Raw genomic sequence first — 19,445 nt, forward strand, 5'->3', positions numbered from 1 at the left:
GCAAGAGCACAGTCCCACTTGTCTATTTTAGACCCTCTCAGAGTACATTTCCCACACCACTCTTACTGCCCAGAGGGCCCAACTGGAACAAAGAGGGCTTGCTGCACACTGCAGCAGCCTGACACACTCTGGGGAGATCTGAACGGCTCAGAAAATATATTTTAAACATTTCAATTAGGGTGATTTTGTTTTTTAGTTAAGAAGATGTCAACAATCTTTTTAAAAAATTTGTTCTCTAAAGGGAAGAAATAGAAGTGTTATTTCCAGGGAGATAGATTAACTTTTTGTACATACTTTCTATGCTGTGTAGTCTCATATACTAACATGTATTAAAAAATACTAACATGTATTAAACTGTCATTAAAAGTCAGTACTACATTAATTAGTATATAAATTGATATTTTTAGCATCAGTGCCAAGGTTGGAGGGTCAGTCTCTTGAAATAAAGTATTTGGGTGATCTGGGAAAATTTGCATTGACAATGCCTGTCAATAAAGAAGACTTCTGACCCATAAAGCTGAGAAATCCTGCAAGTCTTAACACATTATATTATAATAATAAATAATATTATTATAAATTTAAATGTACACAAACAGGAGGGTACAGAAATGTATTCAAAAAATTGCCTTCTATCTCCTTTTCTTTTACTTTTCTGACACAAGTTTTACTCAAATTCAAGCACTGCCTGCTGCTGAACTTGATGTAGTAAATAAAGCTGCAAGGTTTCACACAGTACTGCCATGCTACTGAAAGCACACCAGAACAGAGTTAGGCAAGCACAAATCAGTGTTGCAGGGCTGTGACTCCTTCATAAACAGAAGCCAAACTGTGGCAGTTTTCAAATAAGAGAAAAGACTTGCTAAAAGCTTCAAGATGTTGAGAAGAATGCGCCCTACAATGCCAACTTGCTGCAATAAACCTAGCTCAGTAACTAGACTGTGGGCTTCTTTGTGCCTCATGCTCTGAATGCAGTAAAGAGACCTCTGTGCCTCCTGCTACAGGGGAGGGAGTCTGGAGAGGACTGAAAACTGACAGCTCTGAAAAATAATAAAGCAACAAGTAGAGGCAGACAGGGTGATTCTCAGGAAGGACTGAGAGGAAAGAGCCAGAGCTGCTAAGCTCATTAGCATAGGTAAATCTGCTAAAAATGAAACTTTCACCTGACAATTTGGTTTCAACCCAAACCAGGGTAAAACTGACGTTGCAATGTGAAAACATTTACCTTAGGAAAGTCAAAACACTGTTCTTAAATTCTGTCATGTATGTTTTAGTGTGCTTTATTGCAATATACCCTAACCATCTGAAATGATCAGATGTAAACCAGGCATTTCAACTCTATCAAAACATTTGCATACCCACCCCTGCAAACTTCAGAAAATGTATTTTGTGTTGGAAATCATCTCAATCAAATTTAAAAGCTTTCAAGACAAAACATATCCTTAAGTGCTTGTTTTTATGAGGCTGTGGGCGGTGATGCGTCCCCACAAAAGGAAAGAAGGATTTTGAGGAACAAACACCAGCAGTGTCAAGGGCTGGATGGTTCAGGTGGAGGCTGGGGCATGAGGAGCAGCTCTGCAGGAGCCTGGTCCATCCAACACCCTCAGCCTGCAGCTGAGCTCCCCAAGAGAAAAGGAATCACTCACTTGGAGTTCTTGAGGCTTTTGCTCAGCTGGGGAACCTCCTCTGACCCCCGTTGTCAGCAGAGGATCAGCGCCCATCGCTCCCCGTGGGACTCTGCTGTGGGTTCCCTCTGCAACCACTCGCCCAGAGCTGCTGCTGGACAGTGTCAGCCAATGTGGCCAAGATTAGAACAATTCTCCTCCTGCCTAGCTAGTGGAGAGGAGCAGGCTCCAGCTGTGAGAATTTTCAACACCTTATATTATACACCCAATGTGTAAATTGTGGCCTGCCTGGCCCACTCCCCTTCTTCTGTCTGTACCCTTCCAGAAAATTTCAGTTTTTTAAATGGAAATCAGAAAGCTGTTTTAGTTTTGTTTCTATGTTTTTTAAGAAATGCAAAAGCTGTCTAAAAGTACTTTTAGGGTAAATTTTTGGGGGGAAAACTAAAAAGGAAAAGAGAGAAGACAGCTTGTGTAACAAATGTGTGTCCCATTAACAACCCACAGCAAGTTAAAAAAATTATTAGCTCTTACATTTTTCCATTGGTACTTTCTCTTTTCAAAATTTCTTCACTATATACATCAGGTGTATAAAAAAACAGACCTTGCCAACTCTTCATGAACTTATGCAAAGGATATGGGTAAAAAAAATCTATTCAGTGAAAAAGTATAAATATTAGAATGTGCATTTCACATACATTTATTTCTAATGCATATTTTTTTAGGATATTTCAATTATTTCTAAATACCAAACTAATTAGTCCCTACTCCAAAGAGAGACTTGATGACATTTTTTGTTTTAATATCGTGTTTGAGTTCGAATATTTAAGACAGCCCAAGTCTGAAAGCAATAGAGCACTTGTGGAAAATGTGTATATATTTTCTTTAGCTAAAGCCACAGCACAGTTTTTCCTTTTTCCATCGTTATTAGTATAAAAAGATTAGTACAAACAAACAAAAAAAAAAAAAAGGAAAGAAAGAAATTTCACTCCTACTTTCGTACTTCTTTAGATCTTAACCTGACATTAATGAGCAAATACACACTAGGATGATGATAACACTGTAGGATAAAATGGCTCATATACTGTGTTGATAAGTTAAGATGAAAGAAATCCAGAACAAAGACACAACAGTATTGCAGAGATATGTTTAGATTCCAAAATATTTGTATCAGTCAAAGATAGAAACACCCAAGACAAAAAAAAACCCAACTGATAAATAGAAACATCCACTTTTTCCCCACTTGACTGTATAATAAAGATCCTGTTTATTTTAAAGTGTTGCTCCATCACTTTGCCTGGCTGCCACATACAATAAACAGATGCAGAATATACATATTTTCCATCTGATCTCTGATGCCTTTGCTCCCATTGAATATCAGTGCCAACCCTACACAAGCATTTGAGGGTAGGATTTACATTACAGGAGACAAAGGAGATGCTCAAATGGGAACAGTACTGGCATTGAAATCCTGACCCTGGTGATCTAAGGCTGCAGTAAAGACCCCTATGAGTAACATCTCTGACGCAATTCTTCCCAAATCTCAGAACAAAACATTACAGTTTGCACTGGGCTGGAGAATAGTAGGGAAGTTTACAGGAACCATGGCTGCAAAATCCAAAATTCCTACCTGAAAGGCACTTTACAGCATCCAAACCATCCTCACTTTGATTACTCGTGTGATGGCACAATTCTTCATGTGTATTCTGCTGGGTACTACCCTCATTTCAGTGGGAGTCATACACCAACAGCCTCTCCTATTATTTTTTTCCTGCCAGATGAGGTTTTTTTCCTCTTCCCAGACCAATTGGCTTATTTACTTAAGACATCATGACACTTTATTCTATCACAACATGGCACTGTTCCCCCAAAGTGGGGTCGCTCATTAGATGTATCATTCTGCAACGTGAATATTAATGCCCAGAAGAGATGAACCATAAGCATCACAGATGGACAAGGAGGGATTAGACAGAAATTGGTAACAGGATTGATAACAATTCACAAGTACATCAGGCACGATGACACATTGCCTTGATCGACAGGAACTACTCTTCCCAAACTGTGCTTCCACAAGCACCTGCAATTCCCTCACCAGTCCAGATTGATAATAAACATTTTAAGATATTTTTGCTAATGGCATCAACCTGATGCCAAGCACAAGCCAAGAGGAAAACCACTTGCAAGGAATGGAAAAGCTGAAGGAAGTGCAGAAGGCACAGTGGATGAATGCTGCAGCAGTCAACCATGTAAACTCAAGAGAAAAGAGAAGGTTGTAATCCAAAAGAGAATTTAACAACAATAAAATATGATGTGATCTATTTAAGGAATGAATGCAGAACTTCATCAAACAGTTCATAATAAATGCTGGGTGATCAGGTATTTTATATATATATAATCTTGTGTTTAACAACATTTTAATTGCAGCTAGAAACTGCAATTGTTTAAAAGTGCTGCCCAACAACCCCAGCAGGAGACAGGCATTGTATGTAAAGGCACATTCAGGGAAAAATTAAAACACCTCACACATGGATATCTTTTGTCTCAATGAGTCATTTTCCTAGGACAGTAAATAAATGTGAAATATATCAACCCCACTGACTCTCCTTCTTTTCTCTAGCTAATCTTTTTTTGTCAAAACCAACTGTCTAATGATATTATCTTGTCATTTTACAGCTACCTGTTTTGGTGGTGGGCAAAGGACAAACAAGTGGTTACTCTTCATCATTCATAAAAAATTTGAATTGAGAATAATATAAGAGTTGCCTCTTAGAGTTTCTTCTGCTAAATATAGGTACACATGGTACTTCACTGAAATAGTCAAGCTAGATCTAAATTATGAAAAATTAGTAGAGATAGAACACAAGGTTAACACAGCTTTATTCCTTTCACTACACAAGATAAATCAGGTACTTCTGCCTAATATATTTTGTGCCTGACAAACTTCTCTAAAACTGAGCTAATTTTTGCTCTTAAGGACGCAAACTAAAATTATTAAAAAAAAAAAAGCCTAAAGTCTTCCTCCTTATTGACTAATGCTAGTTTTATCAATTTACTTGTTAACACAGCACAAGAATTTACATCTCCATTCACTTTGTTTGAATTGTTTGTATGTGTTTTCAGGAGATGCACCTCTCTACCATCCTTCTAAAGCCAGGCCTGGCTCCAGCAGGGCAGTTGGGGCACAGAGACCTAAGAATGACCTTCTTAACCAGGTTCTGAACATTCCAACTCCTTCCTGTTCCCTTGAATTCCATCAGTAATCTTAGATGGGTGAGTTGTATCATGAAAATAGGAGCCTCTTCATTTGTTGTTTTTAAAAGCTATGTAATTCTTATCCTGCTTCTAATTGCTTTGTATTAAATATTCACTAGAAAAACATGGGAAATTTGCATATACTTCATAGTAACTATAACTTTTGTTCTAAAGACAAAATTACTATTTGCTTGGCTATTTTTTTTTTTTCCCAAATGAGAAATTGCAACCTGACTTGGGCACAGTGGCTACAATCCTTCTCCTTGTGAATCTCCTACTGCACAACACTTCTGACTGTGCCTCTTCCCCAACAGGACCTGACTTGCACAGTCAAGCTCTCAAGGACAGTTTCTCTCAAGGAAAAGGGTTCAACAGAAATTTCAGCTGGAGCTGCAAGAAAAAACATCAAATGGTAAAGAAGAGGAGCCATAAAATTCATCTTGGAAGGATCTTCACTCCCTTATCTCTATACAGACCATTTGAGAGAAAAGAAGGTGAAGAATGGAAGCTTTCAAGAATAACCCATCCAGGATAGATGACAAACTCTGCATGCTACCCTGAGGAAATGGGGTACAAAGTTCAGTCCTGAGTTTGTATTTCTTGAGAGCGTAAAATACCAAATATCCCTCTTGAAGAATAATTCTCCTTCTAGTCTCTTGCACATTGTTGTGTAACTATACAATAAATATTATCCTGCTCACATGCTTCTGTTTACTTAGTATACATTACATTTGATGCTATCTGGCAGCATAAGTTTTAGCTCTGTCATTTTAAAATATTAATAGTTGTCAATCAAAATAGAAAGTACATAATAAAAATGTTCTAGAAACTAATAACCCTATATTTCTACACCATCAGCTTGGAGCTAAGCATTGCTAAAAATGAGATTAATTATATGTTTGCAGAAGCCCAATAGAATCAGACAGTCCTCTAAACAACATCCCCCTAGAAATGAACACAGACTAGATACATAATCGTATATATAGTGTGTGTATATTAGGCAATACATGCAGCACTAAACTAATAGCATTATTTTCATTTGGCCCAGTCTTTAAAACCCTCACAATCTGCCCAGTGACAGTGTTAGGTGGAGGATGAGAGAAAATGGCATGGTGAATACAAAGTAATTTATGGAGATTTTCTGCAAATATTTGGAAGCCTGGAAGAACCAAGGAGATGCACACAGGACAGGTCCCTGAAGTTATGACCAACATATCATGGTAAACTGTTCAATTTTAGATAGAGGTTCAGAAAAATATCCTTTGAATTATGTCTGTCAAACTTTAGTGGGAGCTTCACTGCTTGGGACATTTAAACCTGCTCTGGACGAAGTATCAGCAAGTACCCTGTAGGGAACAATCCTGTAATGTCAAGAAGGTGGACTAGATGTACAACAGGACTTTTGCTGCTCCATTTTTTATTACTCCAATCCATCACCCTTGCTGAGGTGAAGTTTTATGCAGACCTTTAAAATTATGACCATTTTAAAATTATGTCTGTGTTTTTATAATATATATACCCATATGGATGGAAGGTCTGGCTTTTAAAAACTCCAAGTAGAAAAACATATTTTGCTCCTAATTTGCCCATTCTATAGCTGTAACTATGCGATAATCTGGCAAATACAGATAGAAATCTTCAATTATGCTTATGGGAACTCACAATTTACAGGCATGATTGTGACATGTGAATTTCCAACTTAGGCATACAGGAATTTAAATATGTGTGCTGTGAACAAGATAGTAGTATTGGTCTGTGATATGGTTATGCCACAGAACCAGGATCAGATTCTGAGTTTTGCCCCAAAATAGAAAATCAGAAATCCTACAAGGCAGACAAACTGATGTTGAGGCTTACAAAAGAAGCTAAGGAGAAGTCCCACAAGGAGCTCTAAACAAGATTATTTTTATCAAGGATTCTCAAGGAAAAAGTGAAATATTTTGTTTGGCTTCCTTCTGCCCAAGCCACTGTGGTCCTCCTGATAGTTCTTTGCACCCCACTTTTGCAGAGAAGCTGGACCTCCCCATCACTCTCCTTAAACCCTGAAGGTCACAGAGGGTTTTGTACTGAAAAAATATTAACATCTAAGAATCACTGCAGGTAATGGTTGCAGAAAACACCTCTGTTCCCAGGCACAGGGTGGCAGAACCCTCTATGGATAAGCAAGGTGTGTTATAGGAGAGGTTAAAGGCTTCATTTTGCCCATGCATGTTTATTGTCATTTCTGTTATTCCAGAGTGGAAATCCTCTTACTGACTAAGGCAATCACCCCTGTGTGAGTGCCATCATCTCCATACTTCAGTAGGGAGAAAAACAGTAAGAGGATATGGAGGAGGAAAAGGCATTTTCCTTTTAATCTTTTAGATTGCAATAGCCATAATTGGCTTTTCTATATAGTTGGGCTCTAGATTGTCACAGTATTACAGTAAGAAACAGCAGCCTGCACTCATTTTTATACACAAATCTTAATGACTTCAATTGTTGCTAAGGATTCAGAATGGTGGCAGGATATGGCCATTCACCATCAAGGCCCTAAAGCCTTCATAATTACTGAGTATACAGAATATTTATTATACAGACTGCACTAGGCCTCTTCTGTGGGCTGCCCTGGGCCTGTTCTCTGAGCCACATCAAGCAAGAAGTTTAAATAAAACTGCTCCCAAGTTTCTGAAATGGTTTAATAAAACATATACTGACTGTAATATTCAGTTTATAGTAGAAAACTATTGCCCCTTGGTTTGAAAAATGACCTCTAGTTGGCAATTTTACTCTCAGCTTCATAGATTATAGTCCGCTGTTGGTCATTTTCTCAATCCACAGGGCAATACTTTTCCATAACAAGCTCAAACTGCAATCAGTATTTGTAGGCTGTTACACAAGTTGAGGATAATATGTCTCAACACATTCTATTATATGACTAAACAAAAGAAATAACAACCTGGTGACACAGACATATGGAGAAAAGCAGAGCTATTCTTCTAATACTGAGATAGCAGAAAAACATATTTCTTTGTATTGTGCTAATTTGTATTAAATTTTGTGTCTTCAATGCACAATAATCTCTAATTTAGTTTTTTCATTAATAGTGTTTTAGTTTGTGTTGTCTTATGTCTTTTCTTATTTTAATGTAAAATGACAAATACTAAATTCTATTAGTATCAGATTTTAGAAATGACAAATAGTGATAGATAACCCAGCATTGTGAAATCACGTGAAAATGCATTCACACAGATATGTAAAAGATCATTTGGGCTTACAAAGCAGACATTCACAATCTATGGGTTTGATACCAGGAAGTTCCAATGCAGTGCAGTAGACAAGATGCAGTTATTGTTTCAGCACTTAGATACAACTGAAACACCACATTTTGGGAAAACAGCTCCCACATTAGATAACCAAAGAGATAAATTGCATTGAGAAGTCTCTGCCCAGGAACTGATGAGATCTGGTGTCATTTCCCAGACATGCTCTGGGCAGCCCTGGCAGTGACTGCTGTTGAGAAAAGCACCCACCTACCCAAAGGTGCTGGGAGCTGCAGGGCTGGTGTGACTTACCTGGCTGGAGTGTGCTGAGATCCAATTCTTTAATCAATGGGTGACCAGTGCTCTCGTAGACCCTTTGCTGAAAATACAAAATATTCATCATTACAAGCCTAATATTCATTCCAATCTGTAAGTAAAACTCTGTGGTTAAAATGTGATAGTCAATCATACTCAGACACAAAGAGAACAGCTTCTTAAGGTGGGGCCAGAGCACTCAGGCAAAGAGGACATTTTGCCACCCTTCTTCTAGAAATTATGAGTTTCCTAGCCATTAAAAATATTCACCAGATTCCTGGAGATCTGTGCTGGAGCAGAAGGGAGAATCTTGGCTAGGATAAGATCCATATGACAGAAAGGTTCATTGTAGATCTCTGTGGGTGGCTTCTGAATCTATAAAAATCTACATCACTGCATTTTGGGATATAAAAAGACAGATTTTTTTTTTTCCTTCATTTCTCACTATGTTCCTATATTGTTGCTCAATCACAGCTTCACCAGCATTCTCTAGCTGGAATTTAAGTTGTCTGGATTCATTTAAACATGTAGAAACAGCATGCAGAAGCTTTAATATATTTGAGCTAAGAACGTATTTGAACAATTACCAGAAGATGATGGCTCTTTATCTTACAAGTCTTCAAGGAATTTAGATGTTTAACTCATTAATAGTGTTTGCTGCAGTAGATTTTATGTTTTTATGATTTTATAAGAAAGGTTTCCTAATACAGAGAAAAAACAGGCTTTTTTTCTTTCCCCAACATTTTTCATTTTAGGGTAATAAAAGTGACACTTATGTGCCATAATGTAATGGATTAATTAAGGAATATGATGTTTATCCTAGGTCCTGAGTTGTACATCTTCATAACTCACTCATAAAAATTAATGTATTATACCACACTCCAGAATGATATATCTTTTTTTTTACCATACCTGTTGAGAATAAATTGTTCTAAATTGGATTACCTTGATTTCCAGTGAAAAATGTAAAAATTACATTGTTATTTTAAGAATTTACACTGCTGTGTATAAGAAAGCATAATCTTCTCACTGTGCTTTTGAACTGTCATGTTACTTCCACTGTTACAAAATCATAATTGCTGCTGCCACACCTAAAATCAAATGCAGTGCATATTGTATTTCTTCATGCACTGCATTTCCTATCTTAATCACAAAACCATATGCAGTATGGTTTTGGCCAATTCTTTCATTACTGACTGCTTCTGTATATAAGTAACACACAATTATGCATGCAAGGACTCATAAAATCCTCATTTCTAAAATCAACAGATGAAAAATCCCTAAATAATAATGTACAGATGTTTCATATTCAAATGAGCTGTTGGCATGTAATCATACCAATCATGCCAATGCATGCAATAAAATTGGTGAATTTCAAGGTACTCGGCATTTACAACATATTTTTAATTTTTTTTAATCAAAAGACCATTTTAGGAAGATGGAAATGACAACTGTTCAATAAATATATAATGATATATATCTGATGTTCTCCTGAAATTTCCATGAGTGGTCAACTACCCTATATTTTTCCATACCAATTCCTACTCCTTTTACCTCTAGAAAGTTGATTTTTCGGTCCTTAAACTGCACTGCCTCAGTAAAAGTAAATTATCTGCACGTTATCTGCAGAGTAATCCTCTTCTTGAATACAAGACAGAACATCAGAGTTTCTAATCCTTCACAGATAGAGTAATTCACATCCACTGTACGTTTTACTGTAAAGACAGAGTAATGCAATATGTTTGATAAATCATGTATGTGTCTGTGTACAAAGAAAAAGGTTTATCTCCTCTCCTACAAGATGCATCCATATTAAAGCACAGACACACACACGCTCCCCATGCTGGCACTGCAACAATCTTTAGAAGTTCTATTATAGAGACATCTAAGTTTAAAAAATGAAGCAGCTCACAGGTCAAACAAGTTCCTGATGAGAAGTGCTTAACCAGAAGTATTATTCCACTGATTGTAAGTTTTCATCCATACATCAAACCCTAGAGTCTATTGATTAAATAAAACTGATCTCTTTTTTTTATTATTTCAAAGCAAAAGCAAATTAAATCATCCCAATTGTTTTCCCTTTGTTTGGAGCTATCACAGTTTGCACGCTGGCCATGAGTCCTGCTTATAATTACAGCATCCTTAAGGAGAGCTTATTCTAAAATGAGTGATCACAGGTTTCTTGCTTCTTGCTCTAAATCTTCTGCTCCTGGTCATAATCAATGGCACTTGATGGCACAATATTCTGATCCAATGTGGCAAGCCATATGATCCAAGATCTGCTTACAATCAATAAATTCATTTGCTTCAGGAAATTTGGGATCAGGACAACTTTAAGTATATGTAAATACAAGAATTTACAGCAATTATGCTGGCACATCTTTCCTTTCTCATACCTCTTTTCCCTTGCATAATTAGCTGCGTCATGCCTTAATTTTGCTTGCAATCCTACATAAAGGAATCCAGGCCAGACAGCCCTTGCAAAGCCTTACCAAAGTCAAGGTCTGCTGGCTGAGAGAACAGAGGGGCTCTTTCAGCAATAACACCAAAACACTGCAAATCTTTGTATTGCTGGGCCCCACATGGCATTGTGTGGGCTCTGAAGATACCAACAAATGCCAACATAGCATGAACATGGAACAGACTGCTTTAAAGGGCACCAACAGGTGCATACAAAAACCTTCTTGAAGCTGAGTTTGCCTTTGTTTTTCCCTTGGGCAGAAATGTTCAAGTTTGGTTAATAGCTCCCTTAGGCTCCTGTGTCTGCAAGTCAGCCTCCAGGCTGGTTCCAGCGTACCTGTGCAGTGCAAAGATGCTCTGACACTCAGCTCACAGCCTAACACAGCCAGGAATCCCTGCCTGCAGGATGTGGTTTCCAGTCTGGAAGGTGATCAGTGCTAGGCTGAAAGGCAGCATCATCGCTTCTGTGTCTCACCTCACACTCACAGATGAAAGGACACCCACTAATCTCAATTCTGCAATTGTGCATACATACTGTTTAATAAATTGTATAAGTATTCTGAATACTTTCTAAAGGCCAGGAACTCTAATGTACTTTGAATCTTCATTAAGTTAGCATGGCAGACTGGGGTACTTGTATAACTAGCAATATTTTTAAAAAATAATTATTCTATGTTACTTATGTCACTGCACTGGAGTTACAGAACTTCAGAATGATGACTAAATACAGACATCTGTACTAGTTTAGAAGGTTGCAGGTTGGGCATCTTTCAGCCCTTTAGTCTCTTTCCACTGGAAATCAGTAGTTCAGCACCAGCAGAGCAGAGATGAGAATCTTGTTTCTGTTAAGCAGCACTAATTTCTGCCCATAGTGACATTCAGAGGAGGATGAATCGAGTCACAGGGGTAAGAAAACTGTTTGCTTATGATGTGGCTGTCGCCAGTGCAGATGAGTTTGTAACACCCTCCTAGCATCAAAACGACACACAAAAGATACATTAAAAAAATAAACCCAACAGATAGTCTTGCAAAATATATCAGTGCAGTTCTTCAAACTGAAAAAGCAGAAGTCAGAAGATCAAGAATTCACAGTTAGGATTTTCCTATTAGATAAAGAACATAAGGATTCTCCTGAAGTCTTTGATTGATATATGATCTTTTCTTTCTTTTCAGGCAGAACAGCTGTCCAGTGAACTAGAAGAAATAGCCCTGAAGACAGCTTTGTGTCTGATATGACTTTGAGAGGGAAAATTATTCCAATGATAGATGCTTTACATGGAACATCTAATAAAATAAAATAAAAATGTCATCCATAAAAGAATTTTTCTTTCTATTTGAGTAAGCAATCCCTATTATCATCTGTGGGGCAGGGGTGTTGCTGTGTCTGAGACCAAAGAGAAAAGGTATTTCCCTCAAAATTGAATTTGAAATGAACTTAACCAAAAAGAGGCAATAGAGAAGGGCAACTGGGAAAAGGCAGAGGGAAGATGAGAATTTCCTGAGCATTGTCAGGATGCAGTGACCTGGGATGTATTGTAACTTCCTTCATTCTTCTCAGTAAGGAAATCTCTAAGGTGAAACATGGGTGCTTTTCTGGCTGGCATCTGCCACAGTGGCTGCATGCAGACAGAGCTTGACTGACTATGCTCAAAAAATCCCAAAGCAGTAAAAACCAACACAAACCTCCCCAGCAGAAGAAGGTACAAATTTGTGTAAATTTATTCAACCTAATGGAATTATGTAAATTACACAAATAGAGAACTACAGCCACTGTGAGAATTGATTGAAGCTATGTCCAGATGATAGGAGAGATGGCTTTGACTGGAGCCTTTCTGGAGCCTGCTCTAGAGCTGTGTTTTGGCACACGGTGAGGGGCTAAGAAAAGAGCCTTAGAGAATGAACAGCCACAGTGCTCAGATGAAATTTGAGCATCTTTGGCATTTTCAAACACGTCTCATTGTGACACCTCAGTGGATGGATGAGCACTGATGGATGCTGTCATACACAGACAGCACAAGGAAGAGTAATCACAGCTGTATTTTCCTTGAGAAACCAAATTCAGTACTCCCATGGTTCAGCCAGCTGCCCTCCAGAGCCCTGGTGAGTCTGTCACATAAACTCTGTGTCCCATTAATTTGGCCAAGACTAAACAAAGCCCTCTCCACATCTGCTCCAGGACAGAACAGCTCGTGGCTTAGAAACACCTCAGAGAAGAGCATGATAAACCTTCCACCCATCCTCTTTGTCTTTCTACACGGTGGAGCTGTCCTCAGCAACACTTCAAACTTTCACTCTTCTCCAAACCAAGCCCTTTTTTCTCTGCCAAAGCCTTCCTGTGTACACCTCTGTGAGGACCATTAAATGAGTATTTCAGCACTGAAGAACTAGAGTCAGGTACATGTTCTCATGTACCTTTGCACAGCTAGAAACCATTTCCATTGGATTGCCCTTCCTCCCCTATCCCAAGCATTCTCCTTTCTCTCTGTCTCTCCTCCTCCTCCCTCCTGTCAGGTGCCACTGATGCTGCTCCTCTGTGTGCTCCCAGGAGCTGCTGACATCCTCCTGCTCCTCCACCCCTCACCTGCCCCCTCCCCTCCCATTCCTGAGTGCCAGCCCCTGCTCTCACGCAGATTTCAGCTCCACACTTTGCAGAAATCCTGCTCCATGGGATTCCAACAACAGAAGAAGGGAAGATAAGAACATAAAAGCACCCTCAATGTGGTGTCCCATCAGGAAGCCAACTAAATCTGATAGACACTGTCCTCTCTGACACATAAGCAGGAAAGGGCTGAGCATTTAGACAACAGCAGTTCAGAAAACAACTCTATATGGTCTATAATCAGCCAGCACCACCTAAAAAATAGCATTTGTCTAAGTCTTTACTTTTGAGGCAATCAAATACCATTTTGAAAAAATAAAATAACTTCCACACATACACATGGCATATATATTTGTTTCCCCTCACTCTCCCTCACTTTTTGTTTGCAGTGACAATCCGCAATTATTTTACAGAGAAAGACTCTAACATGCTTATGGGATGCCTTTAGTAATAAGATAATTATTTGTAACTCTATAAAGAATTATAATTTTTAATTTAAAAAGAAATCAAATAAAAACAGCTTTCATCTTCCCCACTATGTGAAGAAAACATTCTCTGCCTACAACTCAAATTATCATTCTCTCCTTTGTGCAAAATGAATTGACCCAGAAAACTAAAAGGGTAAGAACCCATATTTGCTGGGCTTATTCAGCAGCCAAAAGTTCATGAAAAACACTGTTGTGTATCACATAGCAACCACTTGATGCCTATTGTTAAAATACAGTAGTTATTCAAAAAGTAAAATCTTGCATTCTCAAACAAGAAGCCAGGCTGCAATGTGTGTTTACTGTTTGGGGGAAATAGTCATCTTGCCATTTTCTCTTTTTCCATAGCCTTGGCATATTTGGTCAGCTATGAAATGTGCAGTTACCCACAGGAAAGAAAAGGAAAACAAGAATTTTCCTCCACTGTTGAGCTCACAGGACAATGTCCATTCAAAGCAACACTTGGGATCTCTATTAAGAGCCTTAAGATGTGCTTTATTTTTATCCAGCCACACTTGCAGTAAAAAATGTAATGTTCCAGGGAAAGGGCATGAGAAAGGCAGAGAAGCTTCTGCTTTAGACTGCTAGAGCTGCACACTTTCACCTGTTGTTAAACAAGCTGCCCCTGGCAAGTGCTGCACAGGTGCCCACACTGCTACTGCACACTTGCAGCACTCCCAGCCCTGCTACCCAGCACTGCAGATGGGCAGAGGTATAAACTCCACAGGCATCTCCCTCTACCTTTTCTCCAGTTCTTTTGTGGTTGAATGTGCTTTAAAAAGTGAAATAAATGTAAAGTTTATACAAAAGGGAAGTCAGATCTAGAGTTAGAAAAAAGATTAACAGTTTCTGATAAATGGAGCTTGTATTACTCTGAAATATTTGAAAAGCAGTGGCAGATCACTTGAGCTACTCTGACTTAGCCAGATTTCCACAAGAGCTGAGAGTCAGCCCTGCTTGTCACAACTGCATCAGACTGTCTATTTAAATTATCAAAGCAAAAGCAGAAGGGTTCTGCTGAAACAACTGCTGGAGAGGATGAAGGAAAGAATAAGAAAGATATAAACTTACTTCTAGGTTTTATTATGCGCTGTTACACAAAGAGTGCAACTTAGAACTTCAAGATAATGACACTTTTAATACCAGAAGGGAATGGCAGACTTGCTTAGCATAACTTTGAGATATTTCATCAAGCCTGTGTGCAAACAGGTGTGCCACATTTTTGCTTGTGGTAAAATGCTTGTTGAGATTATCTCCTTATCTAGGAGCGTGTGTAAACTCCTTTTGAGCAGTTAAAATAAGACAGAAAGTAGATTAAAAGGGAGAAAATGTATGAACATAGACTTTTTACAAGAAACTCACTTTGAGCCCAGCTGTATCCAGGTATGCGTGTGCTGTTTCTACAGTCTGAAAAGAAGAGTGAGGGGCAGGCAGCAAAACCCACATGAATGCATGAAAAAGTGTGAGAATGAATTAGGTACCCAGGAGCAACGAGATGGGCTTTAGGATTTGAGAGAAGGACCTGGCTGTTACCAACACAAGATGAAAACATGGATGGATGGAGCTTCAGCTCACCTGCTGCAAGTGTTTCTGCTTGCTGAAAAATAAACTTCTTTACTGGAGGTCAGCACAGGTGCAAAAATCAACTTAACATATCAGCTGTCTTACAAAGCAGAAGCATCTGTACAATTATTTCAATGAAAGGCAGATCAGGGAGTACTTCCAGGCAATGATTACATAAGAACTGGTTTGGTCACTGGTCAGTGATCTGGCCAGGACAGGATGTGGTAATGAAACAGGGTTGTGGAAGAGCTGTAGTTACAATACTTCTCTCTCAGTAACATATAGCATAACTTCATGAAACAAAAACCAAGCTATTACATCCAGTGCCCAACCAAAAATTAAGAAATCTTTCCCCCGAAACAATGAAAGGAATGTACTGAAGAATAATGAAGAACTTGTCTAGCAAAACTCAAACTCTTCTCTAAAAATGTATGCTTCTCTCAGAAGCAGATTCCCAGCACAGGGACTGGTAATTTATGATCCACCAAAATACTCTGTTGAACAAAAAAAGTAATACCTACACCGTGCCTATGCAAATCACTAAGAGTAAGTGACTCCAAGGACCAGTAAGAACAAAGCCCAAAACTCCTATCAAACATTATCTGAGGTTTGAAAAAGTCAAGACAAAGTGTAATTTTTTTTAAACGGGGATAAATTGGGATTTCTGTAACAATTGACTCATTTTGCCTGCTTTTATCTAAGGAGCTCAAAGAGCACTCCAAGTGTTAATTAAATTACAAAGCATTTTTGAGACAGGTAAATGGTATTATGTCCACTGGGGAACAGAGAGAACATTTATGTTTCATTACTAAAGTCTCACAGTAATCCAGTGGCGAGTAATACAACCCAAGAACTTCCAGTTGCCACTTCTACTCATTGACTTGATGGCCTCACAAGAGATAAAATTAGCCTTAAAAGCCAAAAATTCTTTTCCTCTTGTGCTTTTCTATCTTTCAAGACGAGGCCAAGATTCTTTAATTTCATTTTATTCTCCTTCCTCTGCTTACTGGGAGGCCTTTCTTTCAGAGTCACACAAAAGAAGCCACTTCCTAACCTACCCGAGTGTGTTAAGGATCACAGTACAGCAGCACGGGCAGGAGCTCAAACAAGGGCAGTGAAGTGTAATGGGGCTCTTTAACAGCTTGTGCAGCTGCATCAGGCTCCTCTTCTCCCTCCTCCAACCTGTGCTGCTCCAGAGATGGCACACCAGGGCCCCTGTCCCATCAGAATAAAGATGTGCAGATGAAATAATCCTTGGCTGGCTGATTCACTGACTTTACCAATGAAAGAGACATAAAACAACCCTGAGGAACCTGGTGCCCCCAGCACTTGGTACAAGAATCTCTCACTGAACAGAACAATATCAAAAAACTATGAACCAGACCCTGAAAATGCTTTAGACCTTGGAGAAGTCTATTCTGCAGTCTCCTACATCTATTTTGAGTTGCATGTGGAAAAATGAGGCAGAAACCTTTCACTGACCATTCTATTCTTAACCCAAAAAAGAAAGCCACCATTTTCCATTTCAGCTTGGCCCTGACTGGTAAAACTGCAGGATGCAGGAGCAATATAGCAGTAAGGTACAATGCAATCTGCACAATACACAGTCCAACCTAAGGCATCTCTAATTCAAGACTGGTACAGCTCAGTTAGAGCTTTAAATAATTATATCTCCATTAGTAAAATAATTTTGGAGAGTAAAAGGCTTTTCTATTTTGTACATAACTATTTATTACTAAAAACAGGGAAGCATCTTTTGGAACTTTCTTTAAGCCTTTTGAATACAATGCTAAACCAAGATTTCAGGCTTTATTTTCCCCTTCATTTCTTGTTATGTCATGAAGAATCAGCTACGTGGAAGAGATGAGAATGTCTTTGATTTAAATGACCAAGACTTAAGATTGTCTTTACCGTGGCAGAAAATAAAGCTGCTGCATATATTTCCAGTGGCAGTATTATTGTTACATGGTATGACAATCATAATCTTTCTCTTTTTTCCTAAAAATATGTCTAAAAAAACACACACAGTTTATATACTGCATTCAAAATATTTTTCTTCGTTTACATTGATTGCATATTTCAAATCATGTTACAGCTGTATCGCTTAGCTTAAATCAAATAAGGAATCCATATAAATGCATACACACACTTTACTTGTTTTTAGACATTCCCACTATTGACAAGATTTAAATATTTTTCTCATTCATTATTTATTGTGATATGATGAAACAGTATGTATTTAACAAACATCACAAAGTAGAGTTAAAACGTGGACACGCTGTTTCATTTCGATTTTGATGCGACAGTGTTAAGTATGTGACTCCCTGACTGCAGTAATGACATCTTGGGGTGATGAAGATTTAAGATGCTTTGCAAGGATGCAGTGTGATCCCAACTCTTCAGCCATGCTGACTAGGGGCATTATTAAACAGATGAAGCCAAGAGTGGAAAGTCCTGCTGCAGAGGACTGGGGGATCAGCGCTCAGTGCAAGAGCAGCACCAAACCCCTCCATGCACCCCTGGTCCCTAACTGGAGAGACTGAGGGCAGTCACACGCTGCTCCAACACTTGCACAAGCACCAACAAAAACGTGTTCTCTGGACCATTTCTCTGCCTCCTGTGTGAATTGGCAGTACCTGAGAGCTGGAGCTTGGGCTCAAGCAATGGCATATCTGGGTGGAACTCAGGTATGGGGCAGATCCCCGTGGCTTTGGCTGCCTGGTGCTTTTACCTTGGGTTGAAAACCACAGGCATGATCCCAGTTTCCAGCTCGCAGTTGGGCACCATTCTGCACATTTCTACTGGCAAAATAAAGGCAAGGGATTGCCAAAGAGCAAGCACCACAGCAAAGGAACCATGACCAAAACTGGTTCTGCTGGGCAGAGGAGCAGAGAGCTTGCCTTCTACAGAATGTGGCAGTATCTGGGTTAGAATGTAGAAAAAGACACATTTTAGCCCAAATACTTGTTCTTGCATACTGCAATCTAAATATACCCTCTATGATAAATACAGCAGAATAATCAGAAGATAGCGAGTGCTTAAAATGCACCCTTAACAAAGCAAAACAATGTAATGCATATCTTTCTTTACGTGTCAAACAATTTGCCTAACAAATCATAATAATGCAGAATGATATAAAATTCACCCATCAAGCCCAAATGCATGCACGAAGATTACCATGGCAAAGAATTGTGAATTTCATTAAATATGTTAAAGGCAAAAAAAAAAAAATTCCTCTTTGAAAAATAGTAATCCTGTCTTTCAACAAAAATATTATAGGAAGCTATGAATTTGGTAGATCTGAATAGGATGTTGGTACATGTTTTACTAAGGTAATATAATGGCACACTATTATTAGATCACATTAATCATTACTGTGCCAAAGGCACTGACAGCACCACTGAAAAGGATTGAAAGGGCTGGTAATGGATATAAATTACCCATTGTGTGATAAAAGGATTTTTACTAAGAAGGTAAGAATAAAACAGCAAATTTCTAATATAACTGTTGTGTAAAAACCAAAATAAAAGTAATCCAGTCAGTAATATCCACAAAATCAGAAAGTAAGCACTTTTGAAACAAGATAAAGTCACAATAAAAACTGTATACAATGTAAAATTAATTTCGTGCTGCATAATATTACTATCAATTTAAATAGTTTACATGATGACCTCTATGGTCAAGAGAAAGGTAAGCTTTGTTAATTAGAATTGAGTAGGAGCTTCTGCAGGCGTATTTTAAGTTTGTGGGCTTGGAATTTTTTTTCTTTTTTCTTTTTTTTAAACATATAATGTCTTCCTAACACCCCCCTGAAATTCAAGACATGCTGAGAGTTTTCTGTTTTGTGCATTAACATCACAACAAACAGCACATCCCTCAGATGGTTTTATTTGGATTCCAAATGCTATTA

General features: G+C 38.4%; 1 protein-coding gene across 1 annotated transcript in view; it reads right to left on the minus strand.

The window, feature by feature from the left end:
* The window catches only part of ZNF536 (zinc finger protein 536), a 290,297-nt gene that overhangs the window by 265,066 nt on the left and 5,786 nt on the right, over window positions 1–19,445 (minus strand). The window contains exon 3 of the mRNA XM_058813538.1: window positions 8,426–8,492. The gene's annotated coding sequence lies outside the window, so the exon portion shown is untranslated. The remainder of the gene's footprint in view (window positions 1–8,425; window positions 8,493–19,445) is intronic.

Source organism: Ammospiza caudacuta, chromosome 13 (genome assembly GCF_027887145.1).
Source record: "Ammospiza caudacuta isolate bAmmCau1 chromosome 13, bAmmCau1.pri, whole genome shotgun sequence".
NCBI lineage: Eukaryota > Metazoa > Chordata > Aves > Passeriformes > Passerellidae > Ammospiza > Ammospiza caudacuta.